The following is a 26,270-nucleotide window of genomic DNA, read 5'->3' on the forward strand; positions in this document are numbered from 1 at the left end:
TTAGGGTATTGTTAGTTCCAATCGGACTGGTGCGTGATCAGAGAGGGTTTTAGGTAAGTGCGTTATATCTGTAGTCCAGGTGCTTGCATCAGCAGTGGCTATCCAAAAATCAATCCGAGACCATGTATTATGAGTGGAAGATATGCACTCGACTTCCCTGCGGTGTGGGTGTCTTGTTCTCCATATATCCAGCATGGTAAAATCTTCCATCCCTTCCCTGAGGGTCTTAGCAGCGTTCCTCCCATATCTATCATTCCCAGTGGACCTATCTGCCAGTGGGTCTAAGCAGGTGTTAAAATCGCCCCCCCAGATTATTGCAGAGGGGGAAGCGTGCGTAACCTGTTCCATATGTACGTAAAAAAAGAGGGGTTATCAACATTCCGTCCGTAGGCTGTAACAACTGTTATGATTGTACCCCCAAAGTCTCCCTGTACAAGAAGAAACTGTCCCACAGCGTCCGAGTGGGAGTGAAGCAGTGTGAACGGTATGCCGCACTTGACTAGAAGCAGCACGCCCCTGGCATAAGATGAGTAGGAAGATGCCAATCTGTATGTGGCCCACCTACCTCCTATTCGGCCCTCAGTGTCACAAGTGAGGGGAAGGCAGGCCACATCTACAGTGTACCTGTCTAAGTATGCAAAACCTTTCCTCAACTTCTGAGGATTATTCAACCCTCGCCAGGTCAAAATTGTCAACTTTCTCATGTTTTTAGCGCCATGAGCCATTTACAATACATATGGTAACATTTGCAAGGCAGCATAGTATGCATGTGTGGGTTATATAGTGTGCAACATTTGGCTTATCTGAGCTGACAATTTTACTGAATTTTCCCTTTGTACCATCCCCCTCCCACATCACCATCCCAAACATGGTGAAGACAGACCCCATTAACATAGAACAGTGTCCCCCCTCTTCCCAATTCAAGAACTAAGAACAAGAAAGTGTGGTAAACACTCGGAGGCGAGAGCTGCTAGCCGGTACCTCGTGTGGCCTAGCCACTCAAGTGGCCGTCTAGCCCACACTGTCAAATTTACAAAAACAAAATAGCAAGTCTGTCATGACCGTTAAGAACAATCAGGGGCATAAAGGCCAACAGTAGAATATAAGTCCCAACCTTGAATCAGAGTTATTTGCGCCATGACCATGCATCAATATCTCTGGTGTTCACATTAGTGTTGTACCTCAGCTTACCGCTCACGATACTAATCTGAGTCCAGGAGTAGCGTCCCTGAGGTTGTCACCCAGCGCTGTCATCTTGTGTAGCATGGTAGGGTAACAGTACCTTCAAGGGATTGTAATAAACAACAGAATTTAAAAACACTTAGGGCCCGATGTAGGTAGCCCTTTACCGATCGGAATCGGCCGAAAATACCGATTTTCGGCCGTTTCCGATCGGTAAAGGGCCATGGAGATGTAGGGGCACATTTTCGGTAATTTTACCGATTCGTTATCATTACCGATTCGGTAAATATTACCGACTCGGTAAATTTACCTATTCGGTAATGATAACGAATCGGTAAAATTACCGAAAATGTGATGTAGGTAGCCTATGTTCCGGCAGCACATGGCTTACAGAATCGGTATTTTACCATGGAATACAAATCCATGGTAAAAAACCGATTCCTGTGTACATGCACATCTGTGCATGTACACATGTGCCATGTGACAGACAGACGTGCCCTTAGGGCATGTCTGTGTGCCACATTGCACACATGGCCGTTTTGGGGGTGCTAGAGGGTGTCAAAGTGACACCCCCTGCACCCTTGTGAATTCCTTAAATACCGATTGGGTAAATACCGAATCGGTAATGCCTAATCATTCCTATGGGCTTCAAGGCCCATGGGAAAGAATGGGCATTACCGATTCGGTATTTACCCAATCGGTAATTAATGAATTGTTAAGGATTCGGTAACGAATCCAGATGTTGGGACCTACATCCCATTTACCGATTTTAAAATACCGAATCGGTAAGATTCGGTATTTCAAAATCGGTAAATGGGATTTACCTACATCGGGCCCCTAGAGAGTCGAATCATATGGGCTTAGTAATTTAACCCAATGATGCAGTTTATGCAACAACAGAAATTATATGTATTAGAAGGCTGTCACTTATTAGTGATCAGTGGAAGGAGAGAGCAAAAAGGAATTAAAAGGCGGGTGTATATAGACAAAAAGTGTTTAATCTTTTTTCTTTTTTCAAATCAAATTAAAACGTTGGGTACAAGAAAAGGCAAAGATGCAGAAGGGTAAATACATTAGTCTACACAATCCTTACTACATCAATTGCTAAGGCTTTTCTACCTATTACAAAATTATTTGAGTGTTCAATGGTAGATAAAGCCAAAGTATTGGGTTGCCCACTATCAATTCTCTCATCTTGTGTAGCAAGCGTCACAGACGGGAATCCCAGTTATTCCACATCTGAGGTACCTCCCTGTTTTTCCTGTGTACCTCTGAGAGATTTCGGGCGTGGAAGTTGAGTTGTTTTCGTCTGGAGAAACTTCAATACGTCTTTAGGCCCGCTGAAAATCCTACTCTTGCCTCCGTTTGTTATCTGCAGCCAACCGGATAGAGCATTGCGTAGGGGATGTTATGCTCATGTAGTTTCTTTTTTACGTCCAGAAATTTCTTCTGTGCCTCCTTCACTTGTGAGGTCCGGATAAATGGATATGTCCATCCCTTTGTGATTAAGGTGGCAAACTTCTCGGGCCCTACGAAGCGCCACATTTCGATCTCTATAGTTTAGGAGCTTCGCTATTATGGGGCGGGCCCTGCTCCTGGTGCAGCTGTGATGCAAGCTATCTGTGTGCTCTCCACTATGAACACTTCTGAGAGAGTGTCGCTGCCAAGGAGTGTAGTCAGCAGGTTCTCAATGTAGCGCTCCATGTTGCCTATGGTTGTGGACTCCGACACCCCCATAAAGCGTAGATTGTTACAACGTGAGCGCGCTTCCAGGTCTTTGCCATCAGCGCCGCCATAGTCTTGTCCATTGTTCCCTGTTTCTTTTCCATTTGGCGCTGTGCATCCTCTGAGTCTGCTATGCAGCGCTCAGCCATGTCTATTCTCTCTGTGTGCCTGTCAAGGTGCTCAGACATACGATCGACCCGGTAGGTGATGGAGTCAATTTTCCCATCGATGTTAGACAGTGTTGATTGTATTGTTGCAAACATGGTGTGAAAGTTTACAGGTGTGTCAGTGTTCATTGTTGAAGTGATCGCCTGGCTGGCTCCCTGGGGTTTGCTCCGCGGTCTTTTTCGACTGTTCAAAGTGTAGTTTAGGTGGGTTACGGTCTGGTTTCCCCATAGTTAGGGCCACAGGGAGGGTCCAAGAATGGTGCCCAGAGCTCTCCGTCCGGGTCCCAAGGCATCAGTGGCAGCGAAGGAGTCGTCAGAGCACGTGCACACCGCTGTGTTTCAGAGCTAGGTATATGCCAATGCCTTCTAACCGGGCTATGCCAATGAGGAGCCTCCCCACCGATCTTTGGTAGATACTGAGTGTGAGTCCAGGTTAGCCTCAAGCCCGGGGTCCCAATGATAACACCGTCTCGGGGCGCCCCACTCTGTCAAGCGATCTTCCAGTACTTCCCTTATAAGGCGCTCATTCACATTGACTGTATATAGAGAACTTCAAAATGTCCAGGAGCAGGAGTACTCAGGATGTAGGCCCCACGCATAACTCAGTGAAACCGCATCTGCAAACCTGTGGTCCGGGGGCAGTGCGGTGCACCATTTCGGCCGCTAATGGGCAGATGACCTCACCAGATCGCCAATATGCAGGGCCACAGCAGCAAGTGAGTTTGCAGCAAGGAGGAGATCGTCTCCCCGGTCATACCATGTAAGAGGAAGGGTCAGTGGCCTTCTTCCCTGCCAGATGGAGCGCCACTCATGCAGGAGACTCAGGGCAATAGGAAGGGGTCATCTGCAGTGTGCCGCCACCCCACCTCTCTCTCCTCGCGGCTCAATGTGGCCCACCAACACCCCAACAGACGGGCACACAGCGTTGGTACCGCCCTCCAGGCCTCGCTCACCGCAACCTCACGGCACGGGCGCTCCTCCGTGGAATGCTTTGTCTGCAGACTTGCAGCATGCAGCGGGTGGTTTTGGGAGTAAATACTCCAGGTGCCGGGTGCATCCGGTGGCGGCCCCAGTTCAGGGTGGTGAGGCCCAACACGCCACTATCGCGGCCTCGGCGCTTGCGCAGGAGTTACGCCGGAGCACGCTCACCCTGCAGTACAGGCTGCAGCTCGGCTCGGGACGTGTCACGATATTTCACCGCCCGTCTTGGATGTTGCCAGCCATCAGCAGGCCCACAGTTTGACACCATCTTCTGGAGTGGTTTACGGCCAAAGTTGGGTGAATGTATGCAGTCAGAAGACCAGGATATTTACAGGATAGGCCGTGGCCGGAGGAGCTCGCTTACAGTGCGTCCATCTCCTGGCGTGGCTAGCTCCGCCCCAAGACCAAGAAAATCTTTAAAGAAGAGGGAACCTGTCATCCAACTCATTTGCAGGACTGTGACTTTATTGCTCCAGGGAAAACACCTGACGACAGTGAAGAACAAGTTACTCATCTTTGATAACACTTTTTCTGGTGGATACCCTGTCTAATCACAGATTTCTCACCTTTACCATATCTCCAGGTGCCAGTCCGGATAAAGAGTACTTCCAAGAGCAGTGTTCCTGTGCATTGACAGGTGATGCTATGCTGCTCCCCATTGACTCTGTACAGCCTCGGAAGAGACATAGCAGATCCGCATATAAATGCCATCCCTGCGCACTGATATCCGCTTCTTTTCTATTTTATTTTCTGTGGCCTCAGAACCAGAGTACAGACCAATTGTTAGTGGACATGTGCCGATCTCGAACGTTGAGCCTTTTCAGAGGTAATAGAAATCAGTCTGCAGAGTATCCACAAGTAAGAGCATTATCTAAGATAAGTAACTTCTTGTTCTGATGGGTCCTTTTAACAACAGACTGCTCACCTTTAAAATAGATACCAAAGCAGTACCTCCTAAGATGGCATAGGGAGTGGATTCAAGTGGTTCCTGCAGAACCAAGCTAGTGAATTGACCATCTCATTGGAAATGGCTGTTACAACATTGGTGCTTCATGAACATATGTATCAGTGCCCACATTGCAGCATGGCAGATATCAAGAACATGCGCTCCTCATGACAATGCTATTGTTGCAGCCTTGACCCAGGTATAAGGGCTCTCCAGTCCTCAGGGCTGTTTTTTTTTCAGTGCGTAGTGATCTTAATACAGAGGACTATCCACCTTGGCAGCATCACCCTAAGGCACTACCCTGCCATTCTTTACACCTGAGAAGACAATGAAGAGCTGTTTGCCTACCCGATAATCTTTCATTTGGTTGATGTAAAAGCTCAATGCCCACTTTGAGTCAAGGTGATGGAGCGCCTCATCCTCTGTCGAGGGATACGGGGGAGAGAAGAGGTCAGGCAAGGTGGCTGATTGGTCAGCTGTGAAGAGCATCAGGACCTTAGGGAGAAAAACCATCCGAGGCCCAAACAACAACTTGTCCAGAAACATGGTGAGGAAGGGCGGTTGTACTGACAGCGCCTGGCACTCACTCATACGACATGCTGACGTGATGGCAATATGAAAGACTGTTTTCCGCATCAAGAGCCTTAAGGAGCAGCTGTGCATATGCTTGGATCGCATGCACATAAGGAACGTCAAGATCAGGTTAAGGTCCTTCTGGGAGCATCACCAAAGGTTTGGGAGGAAGGTGTTTCAAACCTCGAATGAAACACATTACAACTGGTGAATTAAACAAGGATGGTTGGTCCGGTAAACACAGAAACACCCGAGAAAACGTTTACTGTGCCCACAGCAAGGCCTTCCTGAGCTAAGGAGAGAACAAACAAAAGAATATTGGAACGTTTTTCTTGTAAGGAGTGAATGTCTTGGTCACTACACCAGGCCACAAATTTGTTCCAGCGCCCAGTGTAGGTGGAATGCGTGGGAGAGGCATCTGGCAGCAAGGATAACATTCATCACCTTGTTTGGCAATTCAAATGCATTTGACTGTTGTTGTGCCGTCTCCATGCGTGGAGATCTGAGTTGTAGAGATTGGGATGCAGGACCCTACCCAGGTGCTGAGACAGGAGCACTTACGGAAAAAGAAAGGCAACCAGAAATATGGCATGGTGCTCCAGCCACCTCCAGAGGTGCAGAGCCTCCTAGCACAGGTCCCCAATTCCACATATTTTTGCCATACCAAATGGCTGTAGTGTTTTCTGTAAGAACCTGCACCAGCCTCACTTTAATGTACAGCATGAAGGCTTTGAGGGCCACTCAGATCACCTGAAGCTCCAGTACGTTGATGTGGAGCAGGCTCTTTGCAGGAGACCAGAGGCCTCTGTTATCCATCTCCACCAACCCAGCAGTGACATATCTGTCACAGTTGTGAGCTAGCTCTGGGTGGGGTAGACAGAACAACCTTCTGCGGGTCAGATCAGCATCTGACAGCCACATCGGCAGTTCCTGAGCCATCTCGCTTGAGTGTGAGCATTTTGAATCTATTCATCCCAAGAAAGGAATTCAATAGGTGATGATCCAGGATAGGCCTGAGGAAACAGTGCTCAGGCCTTTTTTTTAAAAAAAGCAGCCTTGTACCTGTCCAATAAATAAACTGCATTTACAGTCCTAAGGGACAAGTTAACAGAAGAAAACATTCTTTTACAAAATGCATAAATCTATCTGAATTCCCTATTTAGAGAATTGGTCAGGAAGGAATTAGGATTGACACCGCTAGGGGAATGCTGCATGATAAGGCTTAGTGTTCTCAGTTAAGAAGTCTGAAGGATCACCGGGAGAAGATCTATGTTGCTGGGCTACTGGCTGGTTGACTGGTAGGAAAGAACAAGACTAGGAACATGTAGCCATCAAAGCATCAATTGAGGGCATCATTAAATGGTAGGGAGGGGTCAGATGACGTTGTCCCTGTTTGGCTGGTTTGAGAATTTCCAGGATGCTGCTTTTTGTTTCAATGGAGGGCAACTGCAGATCTAGGACCTAAGGTGACCTGGACACCCACTGCAGAAAATTAACTTTTCTCGATGGGTAGCCCATGTTGTGAGTAAAGTTCTGTCTCAAGGGAACTGTCTAGTCCACTGACATTTGTTAAGTCCAAGTAAAGTGCATCATCATTATGGTGATGTTGCACTTCACTTGGTCCCATCCCCTTACTCCTCAGCATCATAAGTGTCCTCAGTGGTGTTATTGGTTTCCTGTACTGAGTCAGAATCAAGCAATAAAGCCTGGAACCTCTGTTGACATTTGTCTCATGGTAGGTTCATTGGACTAGAATCAGGTGCTGAAAGAACTGGCTGCACTTTTGTAATCTTGTACTGTGACAAAGGTTGAGCTTAGGCAGACATCAGTTTGGGGTTTGACATGGGCCTCACACGATATTCCTTTGAGGCCAGTGGAGTCGGTGTTGGTGCAAAGGGAACCACCGTGGATCTTGAAGTTGGTGTGAACGATTGGAGCAAAGTCGTAAGAGCCTAGCAACAGGTCCCACAAGGACAGATGGTGTTGAAGTAGGACCTGCTGATAGCAATCTCCTTGGGGCCTGAAGGCGCTCCATTGGGACCATGAAACCCACCAAAAATATGCGGCATGGCCTATTCGAAGAATGCTACCTGCTGCTTGGTTGAGGATGCCCAAAAAAACTCCTGGCACAGTGAGACTAGCTGAGAAATTGGTTGGGAACCAGGGACTTCAAAGGGGTGCGATGTTAATATTGAAGCACTCGCAGCTATAGTGGCAGAAGAGCATAAAGTCACGCTTCCTCTTTTTTGTGTTTGTACTTGGACTTCAACTTACCCAAAGACTTCCACTGGTAAGTGGATGATTTGTGGGAGTGTCCATGTGACCAAGACTATGCCTGTGACTTGGAGCCAGCAAGACCTGCACTACAACCGTGATCTCTTCTTGTGTTCAAAGATGCAGAGCTTAGCCTGCTGGCCCAGGATCACATTTATGTGTATGAGAGCATACTTTCGGCATAACTGTGTGTCATTGCACGAGCTCAGGCACCAAAGGCATACCTTGTGTATGGCTATGACCAACATTGGCTTGCTGCAACCTCGGCGAAGCTTGATTCATTTTTCAAGGGATCTTTGTTTCCTGGCACAACTAATAGGTTTGGAAATTGACAAAAGGTGGGACTGGAGCTCAGAATCCGTTTTGGAAGGAGCAGAAAGACAGGAACTGAAGACCACACATGGATGGCACTTATATCCCAATCTGCTCTGTCACTTCCAGGGCAGTATGGAGCTAATACAGAGCTTCACAACATCACCAGTTGTTGAGTGGGAGCACTTCTGTTGATCCAGTCTGGTACATGTGGCTATTCTTAAGGTGAGGAATCTGTAGTTAGAAGTATTCATCAGAATACATCAGGCAGGGAGACATGGAGCCAGACCACACAGGTTAAAAGGAACACTGGTATGATTTAACATCAGAGTGGCAAACGCTTTTAAAAAAGACAAGAGAACAACAGAAGTGGGTAAAGAAGAGGATAGATCTTTTCCAAACACAAGGAGACAGGGCACGAGTTATGACGACACTGGCATTTTTAGAACCAAGTTTAGGAACTAACACCCCTGACAAGATACAGGCAAGCCACAAACACCGCAATGTGAAGAACTGACACACACCCATGTAGTAAGTCATTTAACCTCACTCACATTAATTACAGAGACCAAGATGTAAACCCCCGGTGGAAGACAGCAGGCAAAACCTGGAGTCCACACCTGGGCTCACCCTCTACCCCAGAGTAAGAATATGGTTGTAAGGCAGAGTGATCTGTGGTGGATGTGGGAGGGGGGTGTTAGGTGTGGGAGGCCTACTCAGATGCAGGGATGTCTCATCTCTAGACTGTGTCTACTCATGCCATCAGGGTATATCCAGTCTCTGCCTGGGCTCATACTCCTTAACAGACCAGGTGTCCGAGGGTAGTTGTGGGTATACTTGGGGAGCCACTTCCTTTGCAGTAGGTCTTTCTTCATCTCAACTGGTCACATTGTGGCTTATGCCCACTCTTTGGCACGCTTTGAGTCAGGAATGTCCATCCCTTCCTTTTTCTGTACATAGTCCAGACACTCCTCAAGAGATGGCATGTTAGGTGTAGGGAGAGGGTGGTGTTATGGACTGACTATTGCATTAATGTAGAATCTTAACCTTGTCATACATGTCCCCAGAATAGTTATTTGTTATGAGGTTATCACTCTTGGAACATTCTGAGAAGGTGGTTATGAAGAGCTTGTACTGCCAGAGGTTAGTGGTTCATCTGTACTACTAAGTAAGAATACACCCTGCATAGATGCACATTCTCTGTCTCAAGTGTGACTATATCATAAGTGGATTCATTCCTGCAGGTATGTTTGCCATCTCAAGGGAGTGTCGTCTATGGTCGGCCGGCTGAGTCCACCCTCTAGCAATCTTTAGTCAGGAAGGCCTGTCCCTATATTTCTTTATACACTAGGTCACAGGCAAACTCTAAGATACAAACACATACAGATAAGGTAGTTCATAAAAACAGCTGTATTGGTTACACATAAAATGGCCAAAGATTAGCCTGCAGTGAATAGGAATCGAATGGCCACTTTAGAGATGAAGAGGCACTCAGATTGTAGCGCAGACTCCAAGCACTCAGGTGGCGAGTAAGGTTTCTTAGCCTGTGGGGAACCTTGTGATCGCTGTGTGATTGCAGCTCCACAGCTCACCTTTAGGCATTCTGCTTTATGCCTTGGATGCTGGTTCCTTTCTCAATTGTTTGAGGACCCATGGACATCTTTGAGGCTTGTGGATATGTTAATACCTATCAGGGCTTCCAAGTACTCTTTTTCATTGCCTTGCACTGTAATATATGCTTGACTCTTTCACTTACCTCCTGGTGCATGGTACCATACCTGTGGTTCCATCTACAATAGACTGTGGCAAGGCATCACTCTCTTAGTAACTACTCTTAACTCTGCACCTTGTTTCCATCTAGGTGCGGAACCTTCTTTAAGATGGGATACGGGGAGACAATTTCCTTCAACTGTAATGGCATGGAGGGTCAGTATGTGAGCATCCTGATCACAAGCCGCATGGAGTATCTGACCGTGTGTGAGATGCAAGTCTATGGTGTGCTCACATCTTCGCCTATAGCAATTGAGCCGATGCAGACACGAGCTGAAACCTTGCTTAGCGTGCTGACCCTATACCAGGGGAATCCTCACCTCTTTGCCACACATGCACTAGACAAGACAACACTGGCACCTGCTGAGCTCACATCTACACCAGATGAGCGTAAGTTTGCTAAACTGGATCCCACAGCACAGTACTGGCACCTACCCAGACAGCCCGTGCTTCTGTTGAGGTTCCAAGGACCTCCCCCTAAAGAGCCTGGCCAATCTTTGATGAAATTCCCTTCAACACCTGGAGAGGTCAGGCATACCTGTGATGAGCCCCTTACTACACCTGATGAACTAGGCCCACTCCCTGAGAATCCACACTTCCATTTACATCTGGTAATCTGCACTACATTGCTTCCCTTTGCCACTTATTACTCGAAGTACAAATATCATTCTATACTTAATTTCACTGCAAATGTGTGGCTTCATACATTTGATGTAAGATCATCTACACACTAAAACCAGTTATCTTACATTCACCTAAAACAGCAGACACTCACCAGGGACCTGGTTAGGAAAGGATTACACTGAAATTGCACTGTAGACACACCAAGGTACTTGGGAGAGTTCATGACTAGGTCGAGGAAGTGCCTTAACCCGGTACAACATAGAAATGGTGCAAAATGTAGCAGAATGTAGTCATGCCGTCATCTCATACAGTGATTCCTCTTGAGCAGTGGTTCTTAGCCTGTGGCCCAGGTACCCCTGGGGATCTGTGACATCTACTCAGGTGGTCCATGATGGCTTACAACATTATCTAATATTAACAGATTAATAAAGTATATATCAATAAAACAGAAAAATGCAAACTGAAAATGTTAAAACATGCTGTAAACATAAAGGAATTTGTTAGTTCACACAGATTGATTCGTGGGAGCAGTGCATCAAACAGAATATAGTATGGACGTGAGTTGCCTCAACTGAATTCAGAAAAGCTCCAACCTACCCAGTAAATGTTGTTGTTTTTTTTAGAATTAAATAAAATATTTCCTCATTTCTGTATTCGTTTGCTGAATACATGTTTCTGTATTTTTTGGTATTGTTTTGCAGTTCAAATCATCGAAATTGCTTACTCCTGTGTCCCTGCATTTCCAGTAATGACTTGTTGTGGGTCCCCGGATTTTAATAATGAGTCAGTGGTGTCCCCGGATTCCAGTAATGATTAAGTGGGGGTTCCACAGAAGTCAAAAGGTTAAGATCCACTGCTCTAGAGTCATCACAGACAAGAGGAGTACAAGACCTAGACCATAAATGTGTGGGAGGAGTGATGATTACAGTCTGCATCCCTCACCACATTGGAGTGTACAACATATATAATGTGCCTTGCCATTTACACCACCTACTTAACTTGTAGTGCAGAAGTGTGACATCCTGTTGATACATGACACACTGAAAACATTTTCTTTCTTTCAGGTACAACCCCCGAACAACAGTTCACTCAAGGTAAGCAGATGATCACAGACACAGTATGCTCTCCAAACAAAAAACAACTCTGGGGTTACACAGCAGACACATTGGACTACACAACGATACTGACGATATTGACGAAATTACAGTTACTTTCCTTTGCTACCGGAAAGTAAGTGTAATTAAGAGCAAGTTACTCATCTTAGCAACTTCCAAGTCTATAAGCGCGAGGGATCCGATATTCTTGCCATCTTGAAATCCCTCAAATCTGGCTCCCCGTCGGACCCGTGCTCTGCAAGAATTTTAGCGGAAGTGGCAGAGAAGGTGCACTTGGAAGTCGCTGCCATTATCAATCTCTCCCTGGTGTCGGCCAGGGTTCCGGCACAATGGAAACAGGCCAAACTTCTTCCTCTTCTCAAAAAACACACTGCGGACCCGTCCGTTCTTTCCAACTACCGCCCGATTTCCTTACTTCCAGCCTTGGCCAAAGTATGTGAAAAAGTGGTCTTCCGCCAGCTGGAGACTTTTGTAGAAACGACAGGGGTTCTACATCCCGCTCAATCAGGGTTCAGGTCAGCATATAGCACTGAAACTGCGCTAGTTGAAATGGCGGAGGCCATTAGAGAGTGCCTGGACGGTGGCGGCAGAGCGGCTTTGATTTTGCTTGACCTCTCTGCCGCCTTCGATACGATGCCTCATGAGCTTTTGCTTGCCCGTCTATCTTCCATTGGCATTACGGGGTCAGTGTGGGCCTTGCTTAAATCCTATCTAGACGATCGCTCCCAGCAGGTGTGGATGCCCCCCTTCTCATCCATCGACGGGAAGCTAGAAACTGGAGTCCCTCAGGGCTCGACCCTGAGTCCTCTGCTACTCAATGTCTATTTGACCCCCCTGATCTTTCTGGCTGAGGAGTTGGGCGCTAAAATTATGGCATACGAGGATTGATACCCAACTATTATTCCCCTGGAATGGCCCTGATTCAGATGTAGGCATCGCTCATAGGTGCCTGTCAGCTGTATTCACCTGGCTGGCTCGGGCCAAACTCAAGTGTAATGAGGAAAAATCTGAGGTACTGCTGTACGGTCAATTTCCCCCATTCTTTAGAGAAACCTTATGGCCCCCTGACTTTCCTCAACCCTCCTATGAGGGTGGCCCAGCAAAGAACCTAGGTGTGCTGTTTCAGACAAGATCTCTGGTTCTCCGAACACATAAATAAACTTACAGGTGTGTCCTTTGCTACCCTGAAGTCCCTGAGAAAATTCTTCCCTCTGCTTCCTATGCCGGCCAAGGAAATTGTTGCGCGTGCCCTCATCCTCTCTAGGCTGGATTATGCCAACGCCCTCTTAATCGGCATCTTCATCATCTGCTGAATAAACTTCAGCTGATTCAGAATGCGGCAGAAATAACTGTAGAAAACAGGATGATAAATTGTATCCTGTTTTGAAGTAGTCCATGCTTTATTTTTTCCTCAGTACCACTTACTCTACTTTTTCATCCTTGTGATGTCCCTTGCCCAGGTATGGGAGGGTAATTTGGGCAGAACCCCTGTTTATTACGTAGGATTCAGAATGCGGCGGCCAGGCTCTTATTCAACATCTCTAAGAGATCTAGTGTGAGAACGCATCTGCGTGATCTGCACTGGCTCTCCGTTGCCCAGAGGGTTCAGTTCAAGGTCTTTACCCTAGCTCATAAAGCACTGCATGACCAGGGACCCTCCTACATTCGGAAGCGTTTTGCTTTCTATACACCCAGCCGCACACTTCGTTCGGCCTCTTATCGTCGGATGGTCGTGCCACGCTTCCGTCGCATTAGGTTGGGGGGCCAGTCTCTGTTGGCCAAAGCCCCTAATCTCTGGAACAACCTCCCAGACAGTCTGCTTCATACTCAGGACCTCCGCGTCTTTAAGAAACTGCTCAAAACTCACATTTTTAACCAGCCTTCTTAAGCACCCTCATTCTTCTTTTTACAGCCTGAGTCTTCCTACGTGCCAGGACACTCCCAAGTATCAGTGCGCGCTACAAATCATCTATAACATAACATAACATAACATAACATTTCCTTTTTAGGTCGAGCGACCTATCTCAATGCGTATGCGCATTGAGCGGGAGCTCGATATATTGTGGCTTGCCGAGATCAGGCGATTCCCAGGCGATTTCTTCCAGTGCACGTGAAAGCGCGTGCACAATGCCACCAGCCGCTTGCCTCGCATTACCACATCAAAGGCAAGGCGGCCTCGTCTCAGGCCCCTGCTGCTTCACACCCTCATGCCGCTCTCCCCGCTCCGCCCCCTCCCCTGCCCGCCGTGTCGCATTTCTCCACGTACTTTCACTTTGACGGCCGCAGGCCGTCTCTCGTGTTTCTCCTTGTTTTTTCTTGCTTTCCCGGTTTTAGCTTGTCATTTTTTCTTTCGTTTCTAGTTTTCGATTCCCATTGTTTTCTTGCTTTCCCCCTCCCTTTCTCATCACGTTGCTCGTCATTCTATACCTTCCCGCCCCCCCCCACCAGGCTCTCCCGCCCCCATCCGGCTTCCCTCCGCGCAGCCATCTGCCTGCCACACTTCTCCCCTCGTTCGCATTCCCTCCCCCCCCCCCCCCCTACGGCTTTCCTTGTCCCCTCTGCTTTTTTTTTTCTTGCTTTCCCGGTTTTAGCTTGTTTTTAAATCAAGCTTGCACACGTATCGATCGGCTCCATATCTTGTGCACCACAACAGCCCATTCAAGAGGTGACATGTGTCTGACACCGAGTGAAACCGAAGGCGCTCCCGGCTAATGAGTGCCTTCACTGGAGCCGGCTACTCAATGCTTGGTTAAGTAGAAACCGGCACACCCACTGAACAACAGCACACACATTATTTTTATTCTTTATTTGGTTCTGTGGTTTACCTGATATTAAGACGGTTTAAAAGTATTGTTACCAAGTGGAATATTGCTATAATAAATGTGTGCAGTAAACACGCGTTTAACTCCCGGACTACAAAGGCTGCAGAAAGCCGCAAAAACGGCAATAGATGTAGTCAAAATTACTTATAGGATTTGAAGGGCTGAACGCTGCCAAATTCATAATCTCCTTTAAAAACGCAGTTTGCTTCTGAGCGAACAGCCGCGACGCCTCTGCCTTGATCGTGCGCTGTTCAGATATTTGTTTTCAGTTCTCTTCCCAGTGTGTTGCAGTGGGGTCTGCTCGCTGGTCCTTGCAGTGCCAGCAAATCAATGGCCTGTAATACTCGATTGAGCCTTTTGAAGCGGGGATCCCCTGGTGTAAACTTTAACACAGGCTCATTTAAATATTAATGTTACACAAGTGACTTGTTAGGCTAAGTTAATGCCAGCGTAATAAATCCCATAGCTGGCGCTATATTTCCCTCCTGCCAAACGAAACAGTCCCTTGGATTCAGTTTTCAGAGGCTGTTTAAGCCCAAATGCTAGGCCCCAGAGCTGCATAGTGTCAATAATGTCTAGATGGAATGCATGCTCGTTTTTTTGTGTGACTAAATAGCCAATGATAGAGTTCGGAGTGTTCACTGGGACAAAAAAAAGCATAAAACGTGCTGAATAAACAGTGCATGTCTTTTATATTTGAGGCACATGGCATTTTGAAAGAATTAGATGGACATAGGTTGTATCACATTGTAATTGCAGACACAAATTTAAATGTTATTGAAATAAGATCATCTCATTTACAATACAATACAATAGGTGTCACATTTGCGAAAAGTTAAAACTATTGACATTGTAACTGACAAAGCTAATAATTTTGCTATTTTCAAAACCAACACATAAATTAAAAAAGTGTAATTTACAATACAATACAATACAATACGAATCGCTCAAACTTTCCGAATGGGAAAAGTTAAAAGTATGGGCATTGTAAATCACAAAACAAAACAAAAAATGTCATTTAGAAAACCAATAGCTCAAACTTTCATACTGCGAGACCTATTGGCAACGCCAGTGCTTGTTTCTACGGTCAACCTTCCCCGTGCCTGGAAAATTCTGGAAAACTGCAAAAATAAAAGGAGGCAAACTCCTTTGGCACACTCTTCTCCAAAATACCCCTTTAGCCATCTTTTTCATTAGTTCCTTGGCCCCTTAAGAGACAGGACAGACAGCATATAAGGGGATATGTGGGATGAGGGTATTACCAATATCCTCTTGTACATCTGTTGACAAACGCCTGCTTAATGTTTTATGGACCCTGCAGTTTAACGACTCCACTTCCGCTATACTGTACAGGATGCTGACACCTTTTAGTAGAGTGGTACTAAATAAACATGAGAAGTTAACTATAGCGTTTGGTCTGGGTCCACTATCTGCCCCAAAGTGACTGGAACAGTGCGCCGGTCTTTGTAGGGCTTAGCCTCACGCTATCATTGTGGCCTGCCCCACCTGTGCCTTTCTTTATTCAGGCTTGTGCAGCTTGTGAGGACATTGTTTTTCAGTCTGCGTCAGATGGCCTATCAATATTTGCGTTGGAAGGCCGCAGTTGCCGCCTCAAGCCAGTCATGTGGCATGTAGCCAGGGAGAATGCCGGGAGAGTCTGAGCCCACCACAGCTTGACCCTGCTGATGTAGTAGTGTCTGTGCACTATGCAGTGAGCAGCGCAAGTGGGTGAGGAGAGCCAAGCCATCCTGGGGCTGCCGAAGATCCCGGAGACAGGCCAAGAAAAGGGAAATGATGGCACACTTACTATTGTTAAAGGCACTGCTGCTTTAGCTATTGCTAATTTAAGCAAGTGCAACTAAGAATCAGGGTGATATCATCAGACACAAGAGCATTAGTCGTTTAAAAACAAAAAGGCGCAGTGGAATAATTTTCTGTATGGATTGATGCAGGTTTTCATAGATTTTTTTCTATGACTTTTCTTTATTTTATTTAACATCCTATCTTTTTGAAAATCGAAGCCCTGCGCAATGATAAATTGGGACCTCTCATGCATAATTGCATTGTATTGTACGAAAACAGAGGATCCGGATTTCTGTGAATAGGTCAACGCTTTCGACATTATAATGCAAGAAACCTGGCTCACTGACCCACAGCACATTCGGGGTTTCATGTGCTTTGTTACACCAGCTACAAGGGGCGGCACATTTGGTCACTGGTCTGGGAGGGGGCGGGGGGGGGGGGGGGGGCGGCCACCTATGTGTCTACGACAAGCATACCATCAGCGGTACTCATGGACTCAACCTCAGCAACAACATTAGCAGTTAAAATCTCCATCACCCTCCAAGGTGTAGAAACAGAGGTGGTCTTAATTAATACGTATATCCATCCCAAACAAAAAGCGAAAGAATCAAAAAAAGCTTACAGACTTAGTAACAAAGCATGCAACAGAGACGGAAACTACAACAATGGTTTTGTCTGGAGATTTAAACCAATACCTCTTTGGCTCCTCTGAGGGAGAGGAGGCCCGCATACAATCCGAAATCCATAACATCCCCACGCAATGGGTACCAACACACGGATCAGAGAACTTCAAGAAAAATGGCCTATTGGCCGACTTAGAACATCTACATCTTCGAGCACTTAATGGCAGATTTACTGATTATTCTCCACCAGTTGATTCTCACTACTCTGCAACAACGAGTTACGTATTAGATTATACGTTCGCAAGCCTCTCATTGTTCTCTTATATTAAGGGGTTCAGTAAGGGGGGCAAGGGGGAGAGCGACCACCGTCCACAAGAATTGCAGTTAATAATGTCAGTATGCAGCTCTATCACAAACCTGGGGTCCACATACACCTCCAATGCACTGTAAATAATATTGAACCACAGGCAGAAGCTGCAATTGAACTATTCAAAACTCGGCTAAATGGGGACAATTTACAGCTACACTCTTTGATCGTTATGTCGCCACCTCATCTAAAAAAGCCATCCTCAGGCCATGTGCCAGAAACATAGAATTCCGAAAGGATAAAGAAACTGTCTCAAAACCCTCAAAAAATAAATAAATTGCACAAAGCGTAGATTGAGAAGATCTCCGGGAGACGCTAGCATACTATCACTCAAAAAACTGAAATGGAATATTACTTAAGATAAAAATACAACTTGTGCAAAACGTTTACATGATCTAAATCGCAATGACAGTGCTCGCTTCTGGAACACTGTGAATGGGATAATCCACCCCCATCATGAAGGCATATCGTCTCACATTTTGGAAGATAGCTGGGTGGAATTCATCTTCCTGATGCAGCGGAGCGGGTAGGTGAGCCGGACTGCTCTGAGCGGGAGCAGCGGGAGCAGCGACACTATGTTGAGTGTCCATATACTCCGCTGCGGTCTGATGAAGCAGCACTTGATTCCTTAAGAGGTTGGCTGCTTTTCTCCGGGGCAGCGTCATACAGAGAGAAGTAGTGGTATGTAGAACCACACCACATTCTGGAGATAGTTTTAATTTAGTCACTAGATCCTGAGGAATCACCAACTGATCTATGAGAGACATTTTATAGGTGAGAAACATGTTGATCACTAAGGGGTAGAGCGTAAATTGTGTCATCAATCCCTGGCCAGACACGGTTCCTATGTTATCTGCTGGCACAAGATCAGAGACGCCACCCCCAATACGCTAAACCATTTGCTGTGGAATGAAATCCAGCACAGGGGCTCTTGCCAAGCAAGGAGATACCTTCAGACATCTCTGTAAAGCACCAAGCATGTGGATCTTTGCAACACTCAACTAGCACATTCAACTTTTAAAAAACTGGCATGGAAATGTGTAAAACAGATTGCAGTTGTAGAGGACAAAGCGACCTTTGCAGACAGGTCCCATACCTGGATGAACTTAAACTCGTACAAATCACTTGCACCTCAGAAGTACTTTAATCAGGGTTAGTCCAAAGAGCTAAAAATTAAATTCTTAAGGTACAGACTTGGCATCCTCCTGTTGACCCAGCGTCTTCCACCATGGCTAAGGGCTACAACTCCTAGCGCGTGCTGGATGTGTAACAACAAGCAAGGAGACATCTTACACCTAATCTGCACCTGCAAGGATTTACATCAAAAACGGTTACTGCTATTAAAGCTCCCCTCAAGCAACTAGGAACCCGCACCAGAAGATAAGCGTTTGCTTGCTTTAACCCGGGAAACAGGCAGCTGAATTGCAGATTAGTAAACTACTTAGAGCTGGTTGAACAAAAAACATCTAAAATTGTCATAGCGGAACAACAGATAGACAAGTGAGAACCCTCTATGGCGAAGCTAACTTAAAATCCGGGACTGGCTTTCTCCAAAGGAAGGAGCACATGCACTTTCGCTAAATAATAATCGTTTGTACAGCAACTGTTTTTTTCTTTTTTTAAATGTACAATAATGTTACCTTCTGATTATCGTTTTTAGGTCTCGTGACCTACAATGCGCGCAAGCGCATTGAGGGATCGAGAATTCAAGTGCTCAAAATCCTCATGAAACCACTAGCTTTTTGCTGCGGTTTTCATGAAGTTCACGTGGCCACAGGCACGCGCTTTTGGGCCATAAACTTGCATTTCTCCTCCCCCTCCCCAGCCAGCTTCCCCCAGGCCGTAGCAGCACTCCTCCCACACCAGCACCTCCCCTCTCTCTCCCCGCAAACACAGCCTTGCCCTAGCAGCACTCCTCCCACACCAGCACCTCCCCCCTCCCACACCAGCACCTCCCCTCTCTCTCCCCGCAAACACAGCCTTGCCCTAGCAGCACTCCTCCCACACCAGCACCTCCCCCCTCCCACACCAGCACCTCCCCTCTCTCTCCCCGCAAACACAGCCTTTCTACGTACATGTAATTGCATTGATATAGCGCTCACTACCCCTGGCATGGCTTTGAAGCGCTTTAATTCAATACACGTACGCCACACCCCCCACACTGACTGGTGTGTCTATGCCCGGCTTCACCTCAGGGACAGTTCGTATGCTCCTCTGCAATTCTGGCTTTGCTCTTTCCTCGCCATCTGCTGCTTGGACAGGGTCACTGAAAGAAGCCCTGCAGACAGGGCCCCAGGGAGAGGAGGAAACAGGAAGTTATAGAAAGTGCCGCAATAAAAAGGCAAATATTAGCAGAGATAAAGTTATCCGGTGTGCACCGGGCGCAACAGCGGAGCCGTGCAGTGCACTGCACATGGCAGAGGTAAAGCCCAACATCGGTGCTCAATGGTACACACAGAGACAGGAGGTCTCTGCTCACCAAGCTGCAAGACAACCCCACACTAGGGATTGTCTAGGATGGGTCAGTGGTGCTGCAACATAAGGAATCTGGGTGCCTCAGGACCCTGCATCCATAGGCGCGCAGCGCTAGTTTTTTTCTTTACATTTTTATATTTGTTTGTCCGTCCGATCGAGCTGCTAGCTCACTTTAAGCACAGCCTTCAACTTCTTTCCTCACCGCTACCGAGATCTGACCTCCTGTAATTACCGGGGTCAGCAACGCACAGTCCTAGAGGGGCTCCCGTTGCACTCCCCAGAGGTCAGCGTATACTGTGATTACATCGACCCCGGCCATTAGCTCACCAGCACAACTGTACTGTGCGCCTACGGCGGTGGGCGCGAGGTGGGTAATAGCACGCCAGTATCGAATGAATGGCCTCACTTTATACCTCCATTTAAATGGGCGGCTAACTTCCAAGGCGAGCATATGTAGAGCGCTACACCACAGCATAAAGGCCCTTACAGGGGCAATGCCAAAGCGAGGCTTGCAACCCGGAGGTAAGTACCCTGTACCCTACAGGCTTTTTTTATAATTCACACCTGCAGTACGACGTTACTGTACATGTTTAAAATGCTAGAAACAAAGCAGCATTTGATTCTACGTACATGTATTGTAATTGCATTGATATAGCGCTCGCTACCCCTGGCATGGCTTTGAAGCGTTTTAATTCAATACACGTACGCCACACCCCCCACACTGACTGGTGTGTCTATGCCCGGCTTCACCTCAGGGACCGTTCGTATGCTCCTCTGCAATTCTGGCTTTGCTCTTTCCTCGCCATCTGCTGCTTGCCGATTCACATCCCTGCCCCACCCCCCCCTCCTGCCTCCGAGAGCTTCAAAGGGATCTGCTTCCCCACCCACTGTTTCACACTTCACGGCCATCCCTCCCCACAGCAATGCCAGATTCCGCTGCTCTTTGTGGGACATTTGTTGAAGGAAGGTCACTTGTGTTGTGGTGTCAGAAATTCATAGGGGTCTGCGGCTGGTACTGCATTCTTGTTCCGTGCTATGCTCGTTAGTAATGGCACAGTTCGAATACTGCTAAATACTTTGGCATTTATGTTTTGAACAGTGGAATACATGAGGAAATGCAACAAACTTACCTATTTTATGTTTGTGGCTGTATGAACATCTGTTGCTGTATTTTACTTTATAGGTGAATAAATACATTTAAGAGGCCGCCTTTATTTTGAGTATAATACACACCTTAAAAGATATCTGATTCATTCACGCATTTATCAACAACCGCCTTTAACCTCCCCCATAATTCCCCGGAATCTGGCAGGCCTTCCAAGCGCTGCTCGGAGTTGTCAAAGAGCCCCTTACAGATCGAATCATATTTGCATGGGAAATGTTGCCAGGCGGGTGTGCTCCCCCGCACAGTGACACCCCCAGTGAAGAACTCTGCTGTACACAAGCGCTCTTCCCCAAACCGCCTTAAAGACAACCTTAGGCGCTTTTTACGACTCGTCAACATATGGATATAAGGAAGGTTGGGAGAAGGTAGAGAGATCAGCTATCTCCTTTCGCCTGCTAGCGCCCAGAGGCAGCAAGGACAATCTAAAATACAGTATGTTTTGAAACAGAGTTTGCATGGATAAAATTGCTTTCTAGGCGCTTCCTATGAAACAGCTTCTATGTGTTGATGAAAGGGAATTTAACGCTATGTTTATATGAGATGAGTTAGTAAATATTCCATTGCACACGAGCAGACAGTGTGCTCTGTGTTAACAAAGGAAGCCGGCGGTAACCAAGCATTATAGAAAGAATAATGTATTTACATATAACGCTGGTGCAAGACTCTCCCTATTTAAGCGCCATAAATAACCACTGCTACCCAGCTTAGATGATGATTGTGACAAAACATGGTAGAGTTCTGTGCCCGGCTTCACCTCAGGGACAGTTCGTATGCTCCTCTGCAATTCTGGCTTTGCTCTTTCCTCGCCATCTGCTGCTTGCCCATTCACATCCCTGCCCCCGCTCTCTATGTTACTCTTCCAACCAAATGCTTCCCCCCCCCCCATTTGTTTACATCCCCAACACCCAGCTCCTCCATCGCTGCTTCCTCTGAGCCTCTTCCCACTGAAAATAAAACAAGCATTGGCATAGACAATAGGTCTCGCTTTTGGGACCTTCTAAGTATTTTCTGATGGAGAGAGAGAGTCATTTTTTTAGAACCCCCTCTCTTCTTTCTCTCCCTCTCCCACTCCCTCTTCCTGGCCCTCCTTCCCTCACTCTCTTGCTCTCTTCCTTCCCTCTCTTTCTTTCTCTCCCTCTCTCCTCTTCCCTCCCTCCAACCCCTCTCTCTCTCTCTTTCTCCCCCTCCTTCTTACCTACCCTCTCTCGCCCCTTCCTTCTCTCTCTCTTGCTCCCTCTCCCCTTCCCTCTTCCCTCCCTCCATCTCTCGGCCCTTCCTTCTCTCTCTCCCCCTTCCCTCCCTCTCCTCACTCTCTCTCTCCCCCCTTCCTTCTCCCTCTTGCCATCTTGTTACAAATGTCACAAAAAGATGTTAATATTTCATTTCTGTTCTTGGATTTTCATCACAATAAAATGCACTGAACATAATCTTCCCAAAAGTTATTTACAAAAGTTGAAGCTATTGCCTTTATAAATTACAATAACTTTCATTTAAGTATTAATTATTTTTAAAAAAAGCCATTGTTATTTGTAATATTAATACATCTAAGTCATGTAAATACAACACATATTGCAGTACAAATGCTATAGGTGTCACGTTTGCAAAAGTCAAAACTATTGGCATTGTAAATGACAAAGCTATTAATTTCGCAATTTTCAAAACCAAAACATAAATCAAAAATGTGTCATTTACAATACCAATACCTCAAACTTTCCTAATGCGAGACCTATTGCATTGTAAATTACAATTGCAAATAACAATGCCTTTTATTTTTGTTTTCATTTTAAAAACATAATGGGCTTTGTCATTTACAAAACCAATAGCTCCAACTTTCCTACTGCGAGACCTATTGGCAACGCCAGTGCTTGTTATTATTGCAAAAGGACAGCGCACTAGCACTTTTGCTAAAATATATATATATTCATCTGTACAGCTACCGCTTTTTTTATTGCACAAAAATGTTAGCTTTTGTTTGATGGTTTTTTATTATTGTATAATAAGTTTGATTACATCTTTTAAAAACAAACACTGCAATGGTTTTTAATAACTATGCAAAATAAATAAACTAAACTAATTGTATGATACATAGTGAAGACCTTGGGAAGGATGGGAGGAAACATTCTTTCTTTCTGAGGAGCTTTCACATTTGGATGTGATGCAAATTGGTGCTATATCAGGACTTGCACAACCTCTCCTGCAGTTGTTTAAACAGGAGACACTAGTTGCTCTATAGTAAGTGGTGAGGGTGTGGCTTAACCACAAGAGCTGCTGACTTGGAAACTGAGGAGCTAGGTTCAAGTCTCGACATCGGCTCAACATCCTGTGATTCTGGGTAAATCATTCAATCTCCCTGTGCCTGAAAAATGAATGTGTCCTTTCATAATGTATATTGTGCCCCCTCACCCGGTCCTAGAGCCCCTGTATCTCCACTCTACCTATTCCTTAGTTGCAAATTACTTTTGCTGCCACAGTGTAAGAATGCCTTTCCTGAAAAGTAACCTTAGGCTTTGTTCTTTTGCAGTTTTATATAGCTCGAACTCCACCCAAAGGTATTGAGGCACTTTGCATGAGCACCAGTTATATTATACAAGGACACATTCAAGTTTCAAGTTTAAGTTTATTTGGTTTAGTTCTCTGTGGAGAACAACACATTTTAAATATATATTTGTCATTAAACATTAATAAAAGAATCATTTTAATACAATTTTTAAAAAGTTTTTAAAAATTTGAACAAAATTTAACACACAAATTCATCAGGCGGTGATTTAAGAAGCAAAATCAAACTCTGTACTGATGTACTATTGCATCTAGTTTGAATTCATTTTAAGTACCGATTTCTGGCCTCAACCAATGTCGAGTTAGGGCATACAAACAAAACATGCTTCAAGTCTTGCACTCCTCCAATGTAGAGATCACATATACTAGTGGTGTTTTCGTTGTGGTTCCACTTAGAAATAAATGATTTTAAGGTGAGAATCCCAAGCCGTAATAATATAATGCATCGCTGGACTCCATGCCTTAAGGTGAAACAAATGTTTATATTCTATTGACTCTGCACAAAGTTCATAATGATGCAATTTGGAACAATGTTTAATGTCAAGATCGTAACTTATACTCGGCGTTAGATGTTTTAAGAAGAGCCTCAAGTGAGCAGGAGTCTAAGATTTCAGTAGTTCGGTTGTAGTTTGATAATTTAAAAGCTGTAATTACATTTTGACTAAAAGTATTCTTTGATGGTTTGAGCTCATAAGTCTCCATTTTTAATAAAAATCTTAAGGTGCCTTGTTGTGCATGTATGAGGTTATAAGCTCATCTTATCATCTTAAGAGCTCAAGATACAGAGCTTGTGCAGGAACTGCTTGGTGGACTTTAATCATTTCAGGAAGTATTTTCCCTTCTTTAGTTTGTATTTGTTGCCCCTGTCTTATTGGAATGTATTCCAAAGCGTACAATAAAATGGGTGGAATTTTTGAGCTAAAAACCTGAAAAAGAGAAAAAAAGTGCCTCTGCGCAGGGGAGGAATATAAACGTTGGAGAGCCCTGATATGTACGGCTGCTTTACGGCCCAAATGCTGCAGATGAGGGGAATTTTGTAATGTTTGTGTAAATATTCACCCTAAATAGGTATATTTAACCACTTCTAGCCGTTTTACCCCTAAAGTCCCATTGAATGTTATGTATTGTTTTCTTCTTCTGACCGGAACTATTTTCATTTTAGTCATATTTGATACAAAAAAAAATCTTCTGTGTATCTGTTAAGTACTTGTACATTCCTTTGTAGGCCGAATGGGGTAATGTCTAGGATAACCACATCATCGGCGTACATCATAATATGGATTTTACACAATGATATTTTTTTGGGGAATTTAATGACCTGTGTAAAACAATTGAGAAGATCACCGAGGTATAGAGAGATAAGGAGGGGAGTTAAAAGGCAACCTTGTCTAAGACCATTTGGTGTAACTATTGGTTGAGTGAGTCCCTTGTCTTTCCCCATTTGTACTTGACACCATGTTTCTGAGTATAATGATGTAATTATATGAAGAAGATTATTTGGAATTCCCAGTTTCCTAAGCTTATTCCAGAGTGTAGGTCTGTCTACTCTGTCGAATGCCGTCGTAATATCGACAAAGACAGAGTAGACGACCTGAGATTTTGACACAACATATTTATCTATTACTGTTGTAGTGTAGTTCCTATCATCCCAATAGGCTCTGCGCATTGGAATAATATCTTCAATAGTATAGACGTAGGACAGAGGTTAACTAGGTCTTCTACTGACGATATTAGACTTAAAGTTTAATGTTTGTGCCAGCTAGCCCAGAGTTCACTAGAAACTTTCTCGAATAGACAAGGAGGAGTTTAACTTCCCTGGATAGACAAGAAGGGATTTAGTTTCTGACAACCATAGAACATGACAACTTTGCTCTCCCCTAATCAAGAGTGTATCTCTAGAGTCGTGTGAAAACAAAAGACAACTTATTTTACTCAGTCAGTTCAGTGCATTCTTAGTTTCACCAGATTTTAGAGAAAAGGAAGAGGCGGGCGTGTTCAATAAAAAGATGTTATTTATTGATCAGTCTCTTTTCTCATACAAGAGAAATGAATCGCTATTATTGTAATACTTAGAGTTAAGTAAAGTGCATACAGTAATAACAGAATTATAAAATAATACTGTAAAAGCATTGATATGGTTTCTTAGCCATATGATACTTAAAATGGATAAAATAGATACATACATATATACATTGACTAATCGTACTCAACTGGTGCTTCTAACTACGCCTACCCCAATGTACCTGACCTAAGCCTAATACGTGGCGGGAGTAGATAAGTAGCAGTTTAAGTTAAGTTTGCTTTGCCAAGGGTCTGCTTCAAGAATTCTCTACAAAGGATGATTCAGTTCAGTACCTGGGAGTTTAGAAGGCTGGAGGGCTGGTATCTCTATCTCAAGTCTTGATATTCCAGCTGCCTGCGAGGGCTGCTTGGAAGCGCCGGAGCTGGATTTCTCGGCAGGAAAAAAGGCAGCGTCTCTCTCTCTCAGCGCATCAGAAAGGAGGGGCAGCGTCTGTGGGCTTCGCTGTCAGCTGGGCTCCTCGGCAAGTCTCGCTGCTCCAATCTTGTCACCACCTCGTGTGTTTGCTTAAGGCAATGTCGGTATTATTTATACCTGAAAGGTGCCGGGATTGACGTAAGGATGGACATAAATACGTCAATAAGGATGTCATACGAACTGGTCGTTCGCACATTCTTTACTGAAGTTCTCGGCTAAATCAAAACAATGGCTGTGGGGATTTCCCAGGTCGTGGTAGGTTTGATTTGTTTTGAGAACACAGTATGCCTATT

Source organism: Lissotriton helveticus, chromosome 1_1, assembly GCF_964261635.1.
Source record: "Lissotriton helveticus chromosome 1_1, aLisHel1.1, whole genome shotgun sequence".
Taxonomy (NCBI): Eukaryota; Metazoa; Chordata; class Amphibia; order Caudata; family Salamandridae; genus Lissotriton; species Lissotriton helveticus.